Source organism: Equus asinus, chromosome 1, assembly GCF_041296235.1.
Source record: "Equus asinus isolate D_3611 breed Donkey chromosome 1, EquAss-T2T_v2, whole genome shotgun sequence".
NCBI lineage: Eukaryota > Metazoa > Chordata > Mammalia > Perissodactyla > Equidae > Equus > Equus asinus.
Genome location: NC_091790.1, coordinates 132,157,441 through 132,171,997, shown reverse-complemented (window position 1 = coordinate 132,171,997; position 14,557 = coordinate 132,157,441).

Genomic DNA, 14,557 nt, shown 5'->3' with positions numbered 1-14,557 from the left:
CATGAAAAGATGCTCATCATCACTAATCATCAGGGAAATGCAAATCAAAACTACACTAAGAGATCACCTTACACCTGTTAGAATGGCAAAAATATCCAAAACCAAGAGTGACAAATGTTGGAGAGGCTGTGGAGAAGAGGGAACCCTCATACACTGTTGGTGGGAATGCAAACTGGTGCAGCCACTATGGAAAACAGTATGGAGATTCCTCAAAAAGTTAAGACTAGAAATACCTTATGACCCAGCCATCCCACTACTGGGTATCTATCCTAAGAACCTGAAATCGGCAATTCCGAAAGTTCCATGCACCCCTATGTTCATTGCAGCATTATTCACAATAGCCAAGTCATGGAACCAACCTAAGTGCCCAGCAACTGATGATTTGATAAAGAAGATGTGGTATATATATATATATATATATATATATATACAATGGAATACTACTCAGCCATAACAAAGGACAAAGTCGTCCCATTCACAACAACATGGATAGACCTTGAGGCTATTATGTTGAGTGAAATAAGCCAGACAGAGAAAGACTAACTCTGTATGACTTTGTCCATGTTAACATATGGACAAAGAGAACTGATAGGTGGTTGCCAGGGGAAAGGGGGGTGGGGGGAGGGCACTAGGGGTGAAGTGGTGTACCTATAACATGACTAATAATGATGTACAACTGTAATTTCACAAGGATGTTACCTTTAATAACCTTAATAAAAAAATTTAAGAATAAAATAAGCAATCTCTCTGATTTATCAAGACAAAGGTACAATGGAAATAAAACCTACACGAACAGGTTGCCCAAATGCTAGAGATACACATGTGAAATTTTTCATACATGATTTAAAACAATTTTTAGTGCTGATTATTATTTCTATTTAGATAATTTTTCTCGTCAAAAACAAACAAAAGCAAAATTTACTAAATAGCTTGTGGGAGGAGACAGTAATGCGTACGACTAACATAAAAATCTTAGCGTCTAAAAGATAGCTACAGCAGGAAGTGCCCAGCCTCCGGGGTGCCTCATCAACCAGAGACCTCAGGGTAGACTTTCCAAATACCAGCTTAGAAATGGGTTCATTTTTTCAGATCTGTTCCTGTGGTTTTAATTAAGCTAAAGACCATATTGGCATTTATACTTGACATAAGCTATTGCATTTCCAACTACTCTCTAGATTTCTAAATAAGATGCACATTAAGGGTAGAAGACCTTAAAATGTTCTGGTTGACTCTATGTCATTTCATTCAGTGAAGAAGTTTAACACCAATGATAAGAGATGGTGGGGGAATGAGTACAAAATATTAGAGGGAAAACCTGTGAGGATTTTTCTAAAATATCTTCACACTTGACTAAATATGTTAAGTACTTCAAAAATAGAAATTTGTATTTAGCCAGTATGTATCAATTAACAAGTATTTGAAAACATACTATATAGGGGACACAAAGAAACATCAACTTATAGCTGCCTGATTTACGCTAACAAATTGTCCACCTCACAATAATGTACATAATTTGAATTTAATATTTTCTGAGCATCTTATATGGGCCAGAAATGAAAACAAAAATGCAAAATGCCTTCCTTCTCCATGAATTTTGTAAGCTAGTGACTCTGTTCGCCCTTTCTCCGAGGTGAGACCAGGTTGGTTGACATTGCTGGTTCAGGTGAAGGAAGGTAAGCACTCCTGCAGCGTCAGCTTCGCAAGTTAGGAAAGGCCTTTCATGGCGGCCCTGGAAGGAGGGCTCGAGAGCAGCACAAGGTTTGGTGATCTAAAGAGTAAATAAAATGAAGGAGAAACGCAAAGCGTAAGAGATAATTGGGCTAATTTGAATAAGGACTGGGTATTATAATTATTCATAATTATTAGGAAATTTATGTTAATTTTGCTACATGTGGTTACGTAAGAAAATGTTCTTATTGTTTAAAGACGTAGGATGACATATTTAAGGGCAAAATACCATGATGTTATTTATTTAAATCACTTCAGAAAATAAAAAGAGAAATGAAGTGAAAGTGTATCAGATACTTTTGCAAAAGTTTGTCTGTGTGGGTGGCACTTGGACCCATAAAATTGGAGGAATCTTTGACTCCCCAGGCAATGTGCATGCATCTTCTGAGAACCACATGGCAGATGGCAATTAGAGTTCAGCTAGGAATCAAACATGTTTTTAGGCTCCTATCCACGCTGAATAAAATATGTCATATAATCCTATTTTTATCTCCTTCCCATCAGCCTTCTTTTTGTTACTTCCTCTCCCATCTCTTTTTTTCCTTCAATTTTTAACCTTTCTGGATCTCTATATTTGAGGTGTATATATTATAAGAGCATAATACAGATGCTTTTTAAATCTAGTCTATTTTAACTGGAGAATTCAGTCCACTTAAATTGATTGTGATTACTGATATATCTGTATTTATCTCAAATATCCTATTTCGTTGGTTTTTGTTTATGATGCTTTATAATAATCCTTTCTCCGCTGTCTTGCCTTCAGGGTTGATGGACCATTTCCCTTCATTCCATTTTTTCCTTTTCCTGCTTTGAAAGGTATAGTTTATTTGTGTCCTTATAGTAAGTACCCTAGAGATTGCAACATGTATATTTCACTTTTAAAAAGTTTAAAGATAATCAGTGTCTTCACTCTCCTCCTGAATAAAACACAGACCAAAAATGTTTTAACTCCAGCCACTTTCCCCTTCTACTTATATGGTCTTATTGCTTCATTTACTCATGCTGCTTATTTATTTTCTGTCTCTCAGCTCCAAGCCCGCTCTGCTCCGTGCTGAGACTCTGCAGACTGTGTTTCCCAGACTTTCTTGCCCACTGACTTGTGATGTCAGTAGGGACACAAGAGGGAGGTGAAAGGTAAGAGGAGAGGAGAAAAGCATTCCTTTCAATCTTCCAGTTCTGGTCAGCATTGCCCATCAGCAACTTCGTTGGTCTAGTCCTCAGCTTTTTTCATAATTCTCAACATCAGCGTAGGTACTCTCCCTGAGAGCAACCAGCATAGTCCAGGGACATTCCCTCTGAAAAGTCCAAGTTGCATCTTAGTACGAATGGAAAAAATAGTGAGAGTTTAAAAAAAAAAAAAAAAAAGCAAGGCAGGTTCCAAAATAATGTTATAGTGACACCTTGTGGACGGTGTCAGTATAGCACCGAGTCAAGCGTCAGTGAAATGTAACATTAGCTATACCAACAACAAAGATAAGATACTAGGTATTTGGAATTAAAAAAAAGGTACGTCTGTTAAACTAGAAAAATGAATGACAAATAAACATAGGACAATGGAAATCACTTTTATACTCCCTGTGCTACACAGTACTAGATCACTCCTTAAAAAGACGAGCTTTCTCCACTTGTTTACCGCCATTTTAAATTTCCCAAATTTAAAGATCTCTTTTTTCCAAGTAAATCAATGATCCTCACCTTTTTCTCAGAATAAAATTTTGTTCCTATTCATTATATATTTTTTCTAATTGTGTTCTGTAGATTTCTACCGTTTTCATTAAAATTTTCAACTTGTCAAAAAAAAAGACGGAACTTTTAGCAACCTATCCAAATAAAATGTGTTTTTTGTGTGATGATAAAATTAGCCCTGATGTAATTATAGTTAATACATAATTTTTCTAATTTTTCTAAATTTTCCTCTTTTTTAATAACTTTCAGGTTTTGAGAAACCTTCTGTTACTATTTATGATGTGTATGCCAGTTATCACTTCAACAGAATTTAATCACTTCCATGATTTAAAATTAAATTAATATGGGAAGAAATTTAATACACTATATATATATTAGAAAACAAGAGACTTGGTTTGAGAGGACCTAAATTCATGTCTAGCCTCTCCATTTATTAATGAGACCAGGGGCAAGTTACTTCAATTTAATTAGCATCAGTACAGTCATCTGTAAAATGGTGATTACGAACCCGACTCACAAATTTAAAAATATTAAATAGGAAAATGTACATAAACTACTTGTAGAGTATTATACTGATACAAGTAGTTGAAATAACATGCTTTATGTTCAGTATCTTTTTTTTAAGATTTAACAGCTCATCTCTCTGGGTAGTTTTTGGTTTTTTCCTTAAAGATTGGCACCTGAGCTAACATTTGTTGCCAATCTTTTTTTGTTCTTCTTCTTCTCCCCAAATCCCCCCAGTACATAGTTGTATATTTTAGTTGTGGGTCCCTCTAGTTGTGGCATGTGGGATGCTACCTCAGCGTGGCCTGAGGAGCAGTGCCGTGTCCACGCCCAGGATCCGAACCCGCGAAACCCTGGGCCGCTGAACTGGAGCCCATGAACTTAACCACTTGGCCACGGGCGGGCCCCATGTTCAGTATTTTCATTCACAAAAGTCTACTGGTTTTAGAATTTTGTCTGGAAGAAATTTAAAGCAGCCCAGTCCAGGCCTCTGGCAAACAATCATCATGTAATTACTGAGGGTCTATTTTTTGCAAGATACTCTGAGAGACATAAAGACTGATGAAAATAATAAAGAATAAGTTTCCACATATTGAGGTATATGGAGAAGTCATTCTGGTTTAAATCTGATTTGGCCTAAAACTTGTTTTTCCCAGAGCAGCCTGACTTATGGCCCACCAAACATGCACCGTACATCTGCTTCGGACATCTTCCCAGAGCAAAGAATGCGCTCTTTAAAGACAGAGCTGTACTGTCTCCCTCTCTGACGCCAATGCCAGCACTTCTTTGAAGATAAGCTTTTCTTCCAGAGAACTAAGATCAAGTTGACCTGCTGTGTATGTGCTAAACTTCGGCAAAACATCTCCTTGTGACTTTGGGGAAAAAAATTGTATTCCTATCCTGCTTGACGTATGTTCTTTGTTCTGAAACGGTATATAACCATGCTGCAAACCACGCTTCCCTGGAGCTCTTCTTTCCCTGGGAAAAAGAATGCTTCCAGACTAGTCCTCATCTCAATCAATATCACTCTGTCTTTCTTATCTATAGACTGGTTTATTTGCATAGACAAGGTGAATAATTCCCAGTGACTGCCTTTAAAGTTTTATAAATCTTTGAGGATTCATGTACACCTGATAAGCTAAATTACAAAGAGGGATTTAACTAATCCTTACACGACATCACAAAGGAAGTATTCAGCTGGGTTTGGGATAGAACATAGATCAGGAGGGACATTAAGTGATGGAAAAGGGATATGAACAAGGGAATACTTTTATTTTCCCTGTCTTAGCACTGCGATAGTATTTACTGTTAACAAATACTATTCTTAACTTTTGGCGCCTAACTATATGTTCCTTTAACATATAGTTTTGGCTCCTAACTAACTTTTGTCTCCCAACTATTTAACTTAGGAAATCTGCATGTATGTTTAATTAAGCTTGATCCATGATTTTCTTTTCTTTTTCTGATCTAGTCTTGAATTGTTACCAATGTCACGTTACCTTATTTTAAATGAATTGGATAGTGTCCCGTCTTTTTCCAAGTTTTGTAATAGTTTGTATAAGATGGGAATAATCTATTTTTTGAAGACTTAGTAGAACATGTCATTTGCTGGTGGCAGAACTTTGCAATACCCATTTTCTTTTCGTGATAATTCTTCTTTTCAGATTTTCTACTTCTTCTTGGGCTTATTTTGTTCAAACTTACGTCTAGAAAAGTTATCTGTATTCTAGTTTCACAAATTTATTGGTAACATAGTATGTTAGTCAGCATAGCTGCAATAATGCTATGCAATAAACCACCCCAAACTTAGTGGTGTAAAGCAACATCTAATCCAGCTCACACACCTGCAAGACAGTTGAGCGCTGGCTGATCTCAGGGCTTGGCTCCACATCTGAGGATGTGCCTCATGTCCTCCTTGGACCAACTGGCTACCAAGACATGTTTTTCTCATGGTGATGGGAGAAGTACAAGAGGGATAACTGGAAATACGTGATGCCTCTTACGGCCTAGTTTCAGAACTGGCACACTGCCACTTCTGCTCATCAGGCAAAGCCAGTCAGGTGGCCCAGCCCTGTATCAGGAATGGAGGTGGATTTCTCTACCTTTAACAGGAGAAGCTGCAAATTTACATGACAAAGGGCACTGATATAGGAAGGGAGAAAGCACTGAGAACAATTAGATTGTATTGTCTTAAAATGTATTTTTAACTTTCCTGTCCCTGTTTTTTTTTTTGCTCCTGTTCCTCTCTTCTCCTTGATAAATTATACCTAAGATTTTTCTACATTATTAGCCTTCTTAAAGAAACAGCTTTCAATTTTGTTAATAAACTCCAATTGATTTTTTGGTTTATTTTCTTTTCCACATTTATTTCTCAAACCTTCAGTCTACTTTATTTGGGTTTATTAAGTTGCTCTTTTTCCCAGTTTCTTTGCTCATTTATGTTCAATCTTTATTTTTTAATTACAAACATTTAAGGATATACATTTTTCACTGAATACTATTTTTGGTGCCTAACAATGTACTCTTTAATTATCCTAGGCCCAAATTTTTATAGTAATTTTTATATGCTATGTTTAACCAAAAGATTATTTAAAAGCATGTTTTTAAACTTACAGCTATGTATAGAACTTTTAAAAATATCTTTTTATTGTTGATCTTTTCCTTTTTTCTTCTAAGGAAGATCTGCCCTGAGCTAACATCTGTTGCCAATCTTCCCCTTTCTGCTTGAGGAAGATTCATCCTGAGCTAACATCTGTGCCAATCTTCCTCTATTTTCTATGTGGGTCGTCACCACAGCACGGCCACTGACAAGTGGTGTAGGTCCACACCTGGGAACAGAACCTGGGCCACGGAAGAAGAGTGCCCCAAACTTAACCACTAGGCCGTGGGGCCGGGCCCTGTTGATTCTTTTTTAATTCCATTGTGGTCAGTGAACAAGATATGTGTGTATGTTTTGGGTTTTTTTCAGCTTTTACGGACAACTTCCTTTTTGGTCTATTCCATAATCAGTTTTCAAAGATATTCTATGTTGAAAATAATGTGCATTCTCTTTTTGTTGGGTGCACAGTTGTATATGTATACAAGATTCTGCTTGATAATTGTGTCACTCTAATCTTCTCTATTCTTATTTTCTGCCTAATTGATTTTTTAGTGTCTGAAATGTGTAAAAAGTCCCATGAGGCTGTGTTAGTGCATTTCTCCTTGTACTTCTGTCAGTTTTGTTTTATAAAGTCTGAGACTGTTCCACAGGATTGCTAGGAGTGAGACTCAACTTGATGGCACTAACAAACAAACAAAATGTATATATGCATATATATATGTATGTATGTATTTTATCAGTCCTTCCTGGAAATTTTTGAGGCCTTTTCTTCAGCTCTGGGAAAAATTCTTCTATCATATCTTTAATTATAATGTGTTCCTTCTGTTTCTTCTTTTATTTCTGGAACATCTGTTTGTGTGGAAAGTGTGGCAGAGTGGAATCCTGCCTGGTCTTTTCGTGCCATTCCCTCACCTTCCAGCACTATAACAGACAATGCTCTGCTGCTATTCATAGGTTTTTCATGGCCAATTTTTTTTAGAAGTGAGTGGCCAGGTCCTTCTTCCTAGTCTGTCTTAGTCTGGATCCTCCACTGAAACCTGTCCACCATGGGTAACCCAGCTGATATTTGAAATACCAGTGGCATAGCTTTCAGCATCACAGCCACACACAGCTGCCACAATATGACGACCAACAGATGGGTGGTGTGGTTCCCTTACTGGGAAAGAACCGAGGCTGTGGCGGTGAGAGTATCGAATTTTAACCACTAGACCACCACACACACACACACACATATATATATACATACATACATATATATGTATACACACACACACACACATAGCCAAGGTACAGTCTAGAAATCCCTAAATTCCAAGAATAAAGTGAAAACCCTACAAGCATTCAGACAGAAGAAACAAGTTGCCAATTAATGAGATTGGCAATGAACATCTCATCTGCAACATCAGAGGACAGAATGGCATTCACAGACCAGTGACAGAAAAGACTTGTATTACAACTATCCCATGCTGGCCATAGATTTGTGGATATGCAAAGATTCAGAAAAATATATCTGATTTAAGGAAAGATTCCCAACAATAAATGAACATGAACAGACTATGCAAGATAAGGGTCTATGAAGAAGAGAGGAAAAGAGTAATGAGCAATTAAGTTTCCAAAGTAATTGTCTTTAAATTTAAATTAATAATGATAAACTGAGGATATGGAAACTAAGTAAAAATAAGGAGCACTGAAATAGAAGAGACATAATGCAAGAGCTATTCTAATAACAGTCATGAATGAAAAGCACTGAAGGTGCTCAGCAATTCCTAGGAGCAGATGGTTGGGACAGGAAAGAAGTAAAAGCATTTCAAAGGGGATCCGAGGAGGCCAGTTGAAGAGCAGGGATGACAAACGATCTTATCTTATTGGAGATGGGCAGTGAGGAAATTGAACATTCTGGTGGGAGGAATGCTGGGTATCATGTTTTCAAATAATAGAATAGAAATAGATGTCTAATTATAAGTGCTGAAAATTGAAAAGTATAGGGGAATTTACAAATTAATAAGAGGGAAAGAAACAGGAGAGAATCAAGTAAAAATAAATAATAAAGTATATGGAAGGAATATCAAGAATATTGGTTAGGACATAATGCTTCTACAAAAACTATTATGAAAACACACAGATTCAGTTGAAACAAAAGCTGGATACAGGCTGTTTACAAGAATAAAACAGGAAAAATGACAAAGAAAGGCCGAAAATAAAGAGAGAGACAAAAAGATACCAGAAAAACATAAATGTGAATTAAAAAGGGACAGGAAGGGCAATATTACTATCAGGAAAGATTAAAGTTAAAAATGATACACTGGTAGGTAATGCAGATGTATGCAGATAGAGATATGGATGTGGATGTGGATATAGATAAAGATATAGATATATGGATATAGATAAGCTTTTACAAATTGTAACAATAAAATTTCCAGTGGGAAAAATGTCAAAGGGCAGAAGTAGAAATTTTCACAAAGAAGCAAATGGAAATAGCCTGCAAACGTTAAACAATGTTCAAACTCTACCAGTCAGGGAAATACAGAGTAAACCATCAACCAGCCGTCAATCTACTCCCAGCAGATTGGCAAAAATTAAACAGAACAAGGACACATTTCTATCAGGGATATATAGAAAGAGGCGGGGTTTTCTTTGACAATATGAGTAGAAATGTGAACTATTACAGCTTTTCTAAAAAGTCGTCTGGCAAATCGACTAAAATTTGAAATATCCCTGATCCAGCAATCCCACTTCTGGGAATCTCTCCCATAGAAAAAGGAACACTAGACGGTATACATATACGTACACAGATGTTTATTGCAACACTGCATGTTAAGTTGCACAAAGATAATAGAGGAATGGTGTATAAAATACAGTGCATCCACACCACGGAATATTATACAGTCATTTACAAAGTATAAATTAGAGCTGTACTCGTTTTCTTGGAGATCTTTCCAGGTAGTATTGTTAACTGAGAAAGGCAAAAAGCGGAAAAGTGTACAAAATACCATCCCATTAAAACACATGCACATTCAATCCTATAAGTATGTGTAAAACATATGATTCTGTAATATGACTATTCCATCGCGGAAGAAGTAGAAATAACAAAGAAACAAACAAAAAGAGAACTTTGGATCCAGAGAGTTAATGGACACAATGGCAGCTTCCCAGAACCTATAGGAGAGAAGCACCGAGAATCATTGCTCAGGTTCCTTACAATGTTAAAAAAGTGTGTGTGGGAGAGGGGCAGGAGGATGGAGAATCTCAAAAAGAAAGAGAGAATCTAGGAGCAATTCCTCAGAGTTTTAAGTCCTATGTAAATAGCAGAATCAACTTGTTTTTGCTTTACAGCAGAAACAAAGAATAAGCTTACAGGCTTCAAATGTGTAAGCCCCGAGGGCACTTAGATCGAGGGCAGTGACTCTTACCCTGGGCGATTTTGTCCCCCAGGGACATTTGGAAATATCTGGAGACATTTTTGATTGTGACAACTGGTGGTGGGGAGTGTCACTGGCATCTAGTGGGTAGAGGCCATGGGTGCTGCAAACATCCTCCATTGCACAGGACAGTCCCCCTATTATCTAGCCCCAAATGTCAATAGTTCCAAGGTTAGAAATCTTGCTAGGGTGCCCAACCATCCTGGTCTGCCCAGGACTGAGGGGTTTCCCAGAACTGAAGACTTCCAGCTCAGAAACCAGGGAAGTCCTGGGTTATTGCAAATAAAAATGATTGGCAAAAAATGTGACTGTGTTGAGAGCATTTGGGGCACTCAAGACACTGACATGAATTGGACTTTTCTCTCTCTCTCGACAGATGGCTTCATAGCTAATTAAAGGTAACTTGGAGCTACAAATACAGAAAGATGAGTTTACCCCATTTTTTCTCTCAAATAAAAGCTAAAATTAGGACAATGTCCTCATAATTTTTTTCCTTGATAAACTGGCATAAGGACTAATCCATAAAGAAGTATGCATTTGTCAAAATCAAAACTTTATATTTTAAAAAGTGGGGTTTTACTGTATGTAAATTATACCTCAATAAACCTGACTTTAAGAAAAGAAAGCCTTCACTATATTTTTTTAATAGATATATAGTTTAGATAACTTGCCAAGATACTTAAAGAATAAATTATCCTTTAGAAATCTTCTCTGTTTTTTAGAGATGTTTCTGTGCAGTAAGTAACCCTAAACACTGACGGAGCTAAATTAAGTAATAAGGAAATCTATTTCTCAGAAGTATGGCAGCTTTAAGTGTAGTAAACCAGTGGTCTGGCTGAGTGCCCTTGAGAGTCTGTTAGTGGATTGATCCTCAGACTAGTAATGAAACAGATGTAAGAATTCCAACCATTTCTTCTTAAATCACATTCTTAAAAGCAAGCAAACATTTCCTAGATGCCCCTCACATGACTTCCTTTCCAATCTTACTGGCCAGAATTAGGTCATATGCTCATTCTTTTTTAAAAAAAATTGTGGTTCTGGGGCCAGCCCCGTGGCCGAGTGGTTAAGTTCAAGCACTCCACTGCGGTGGCCCAGGGTTTCGCCGGTTCAAATCCTGGGCAGGTACACGGCACTGCTCATCAAGCCATACTGAGGCAGCATCCCACATTCTACAACTAGAAGGACCCACAACTAAAAATACACAACTATGTGCCAGGGGGCTTTGGGGATAAAAAGGAAAAAAGTAAAATATTTTTTTAAAAAATTGTGGTTAAAAAACAAATAACTTTACCCTCTAAACAACTTTTAAGTGTATAGTACAGTATTGTTAACTATATGCACAGTCTTGTACAGTAGATCTCTAGAACTTTTCATTTTGCGTAACTGAAAATCTAGACCCAGTGAACAACTCCCATTTTCCCCCTCCTCCAGCCCCTGGCAACCACCATTCTACTTTCTGCTGCTATGAGTTTGGTTACTTTAGATACCTCATGAATAGAATCACACAGTATTTGTTGTTTTGTGATAGGCTTATTTCACTTAGCATAATGTCCTTGTGGCTCATTTATGTTGCAGCATATGACAGGATTTCCTTCTTTGTTAAGGCTGGACAATGTCCCATCTATGTATACGTCACATTTTTTTAATCCACTCACACGTAGATGGATATTTGGGTAGCTTCCACATCTTGGCTATGGTGAATAATGCTGCAATGAACATGGGTGTGCAGATGTCTCTTTGAGATCCTGTTTTCAATTCCTTTGGACATATACCCAGAAGTTGGATTGCTGAGCCATATGGTAATTCTATTTTTAATTTTTTGAGGAATCTCCATACCATTTTCATAGCAGCTGCACCATTCTCCATTCCCATCAACTGTACACATGTGTAGGATGGAAACCCATGATTAAAGATGTTGCAAATATTTTTTCTATTTGTCATTTGCTTTTTAATTCTGTTAATGGTAGGGTTTTGTTAATGTAACAAAGCTAATTAGTTTGTTTTAATTAACAAGACTCTTCTTTCCTTTTAATGTTCACTGAAAAGTACAACAATTTACACACAAGGAAAATTAAAGAAAAAATGTCCATAAACTCAACATCCAGGGATAACCGCCTTAACAACTCGGTCTACAATCCAGGTTTATAGAGGGAGAGATAGGCAACGACATCATTGTACATCACTGCACACCTCTCTAACATATAGAGCTAAATGCTCTCATATCCTATTGATCATAGTATAAATTAGTTACAAACTTCCTGAGAGGCAATTTGCAATAACTATCTATAATTTCAAAAACCTCATCCCACCAAGTCTAGTTATAAGAATATATCTAAGAAAACATTCCAGAATGTGAGCAAAATTTCAATTATGATATTATTTCAGCATTGTATATAATAATAAAAATTTGGAAACAAATAATATGGCAATGGTTAACTAAAGTATAGAAGGATCATACAATTGAATACTCTGTAGCCATCAAAAATGGTGTTGATTTAGAATATTTAATGAAAAGATATTTGTTCAATATATTAGGTGAAAGAGCAAGTTACAAAATAGTATATATAGGATGATGTTATTTTTAGGCATAGAAAATAGCCTGGAAGGATAAACACCAAAACATTAACAATGATTTTCTCTGGGCGGTAGGTGACATTTTTCTTCTTTTCATTTATATTTTACAAATTTTAATAAACACATCTTATTTTATTTTTTAAGACTCCCAGATATTCTATTATTAAAGATTAATTTCAGGTAAAAAACGTGCCATTTCAAAATGCTAGTATTTCGCAACATTTATGTTTTAATCAAATAACTTCTAACAACTATGTATAAGAGGCCTTCCGCATCCAATGGACAGGAGTTTAAAGGCACATAACAGTGTTATTAAAGCTCAAGGACTCTTCAAAGATGGCTGAACTATGAAGCCGGGACTGACTTTTGACAGTCACAGAGGTACAAGAGGGACACCTAAGGGCCCATGATAGCTGCTTTCAGAACCTGGAAGATAAGAGCAGACGGGAGCATTGATGACAAACTTTTGAAATTTTGCCTAGATGTACTTAAAAATCCCATTGCACACTACCTTTGGTTTGCGAGTCAATATCAAGGCCACAGCAGGAAGCCCAGAAATAGCTTCTAAGTCCCTGAGTTCAAAGGACACTCTCTTGACCTTTAGGCTGCAGCCAGTGGTGTGCTGGGAAATGTTTAACTGGCTCTCCAAGGCAAAAAAACTTACATGTACATATGTATACACATAAGATTATTATAAATTTTACTGATATAAATAGTGTGTAGCACACAATTTATAAATAATAATATATACAGTATTTTTTACTGTGAATTTCATATAGCCAAGTGATTCTCACAGAACACTTTTGTTGATTTTTGCCAAACCTTTTTATCCACAGCCAACCTGTGGTTGGAATTCAATCACGATTTGACAAATGGAGTTAGTTGCATCCCAACCAACTAAGACTTTCCCAATAAATTTATTGTCAAATCCAATATGTGATTTACTGTTAAACAATTGCTCATTCTCAAAAAGTACTTTCAATAAACTGAAACATTTCAGCTTCAGGACTACCGATGGCAATCACGTTTTCTTTTTAGCTTTTCGCAAAATTGCAGGGATTGGAACATTGATTCTACATTATTACCTACAAAATCCTAAAAATCCTTGAGATCAGCTTCATGATTTAAAATTAAATTTAAATGATACAATTTTTTCATAGCTAGTTATGATGAAATTAGCTCTTTATAAAGCCCAGTAAATGACTCTACTAAATCAAAATAATTTAAAATGCTGGAAGAATGTTTCCTCAACTCTTTGTACAATTCACAATGTATTGGTGTCGGTGTCGCAATCCAATGTACACATCAGGATAGATGCGGAGAGGGCTGATGGCCATTCTGAGTTTATTATAACCAGCGTTTCGATATATACATAGCTTACATCTGTTAAACATACACAGGTGTTCTGGATGAAGTAATTAGCGAATGCCAAGAATTCTTAGTGATTTCTCAAGGAGCCCTCCCTCGGCCTCTGTTTTGATATTATCATGTTATTGCTGTGCTTGTATATTTTTATCTTGGAGCACGCAAAGTCTCCTAGGCAACGGCCCCTCCTGCCCCGAGATCGATATCAAGTCTCCATCTGTGCTCCCAGGTGACCGCACCTGTCTTAGGTTGCCCCACCCTGGAGGTCTTACCCATCATTGGCTAACCAGTCTTCTCACCTCTGGGTCACAGTTTGTTGGCAAGCCTTTTCCAGTGATTATTAACCCTTCCTGCATCAGGGGTGGCTACAATTGGCCACAGACACACACTTTTAACCTTAATCTACATTATTAATATTTTCTCCAACCTGTCGACATGTTGACTCTAAGTCTAGAGTAAACAAGCAACAAAACAATAAACCAATCTCTTATTTGTAAGTACAAGCTGATTTCCACGGTGTAAATATTCACACCATGGCCAATTTCAAGCTACTAACATGATATGAGTAAGGCTGGAGCTGGGAATTAACATCCAGCAGGTACCCCATTGCATAGTGTAAGTGTAGAAAAATAATTAAGAAGTGATGCATTTTGAGTATTGATTAGCTTTGTAAGATAAAATT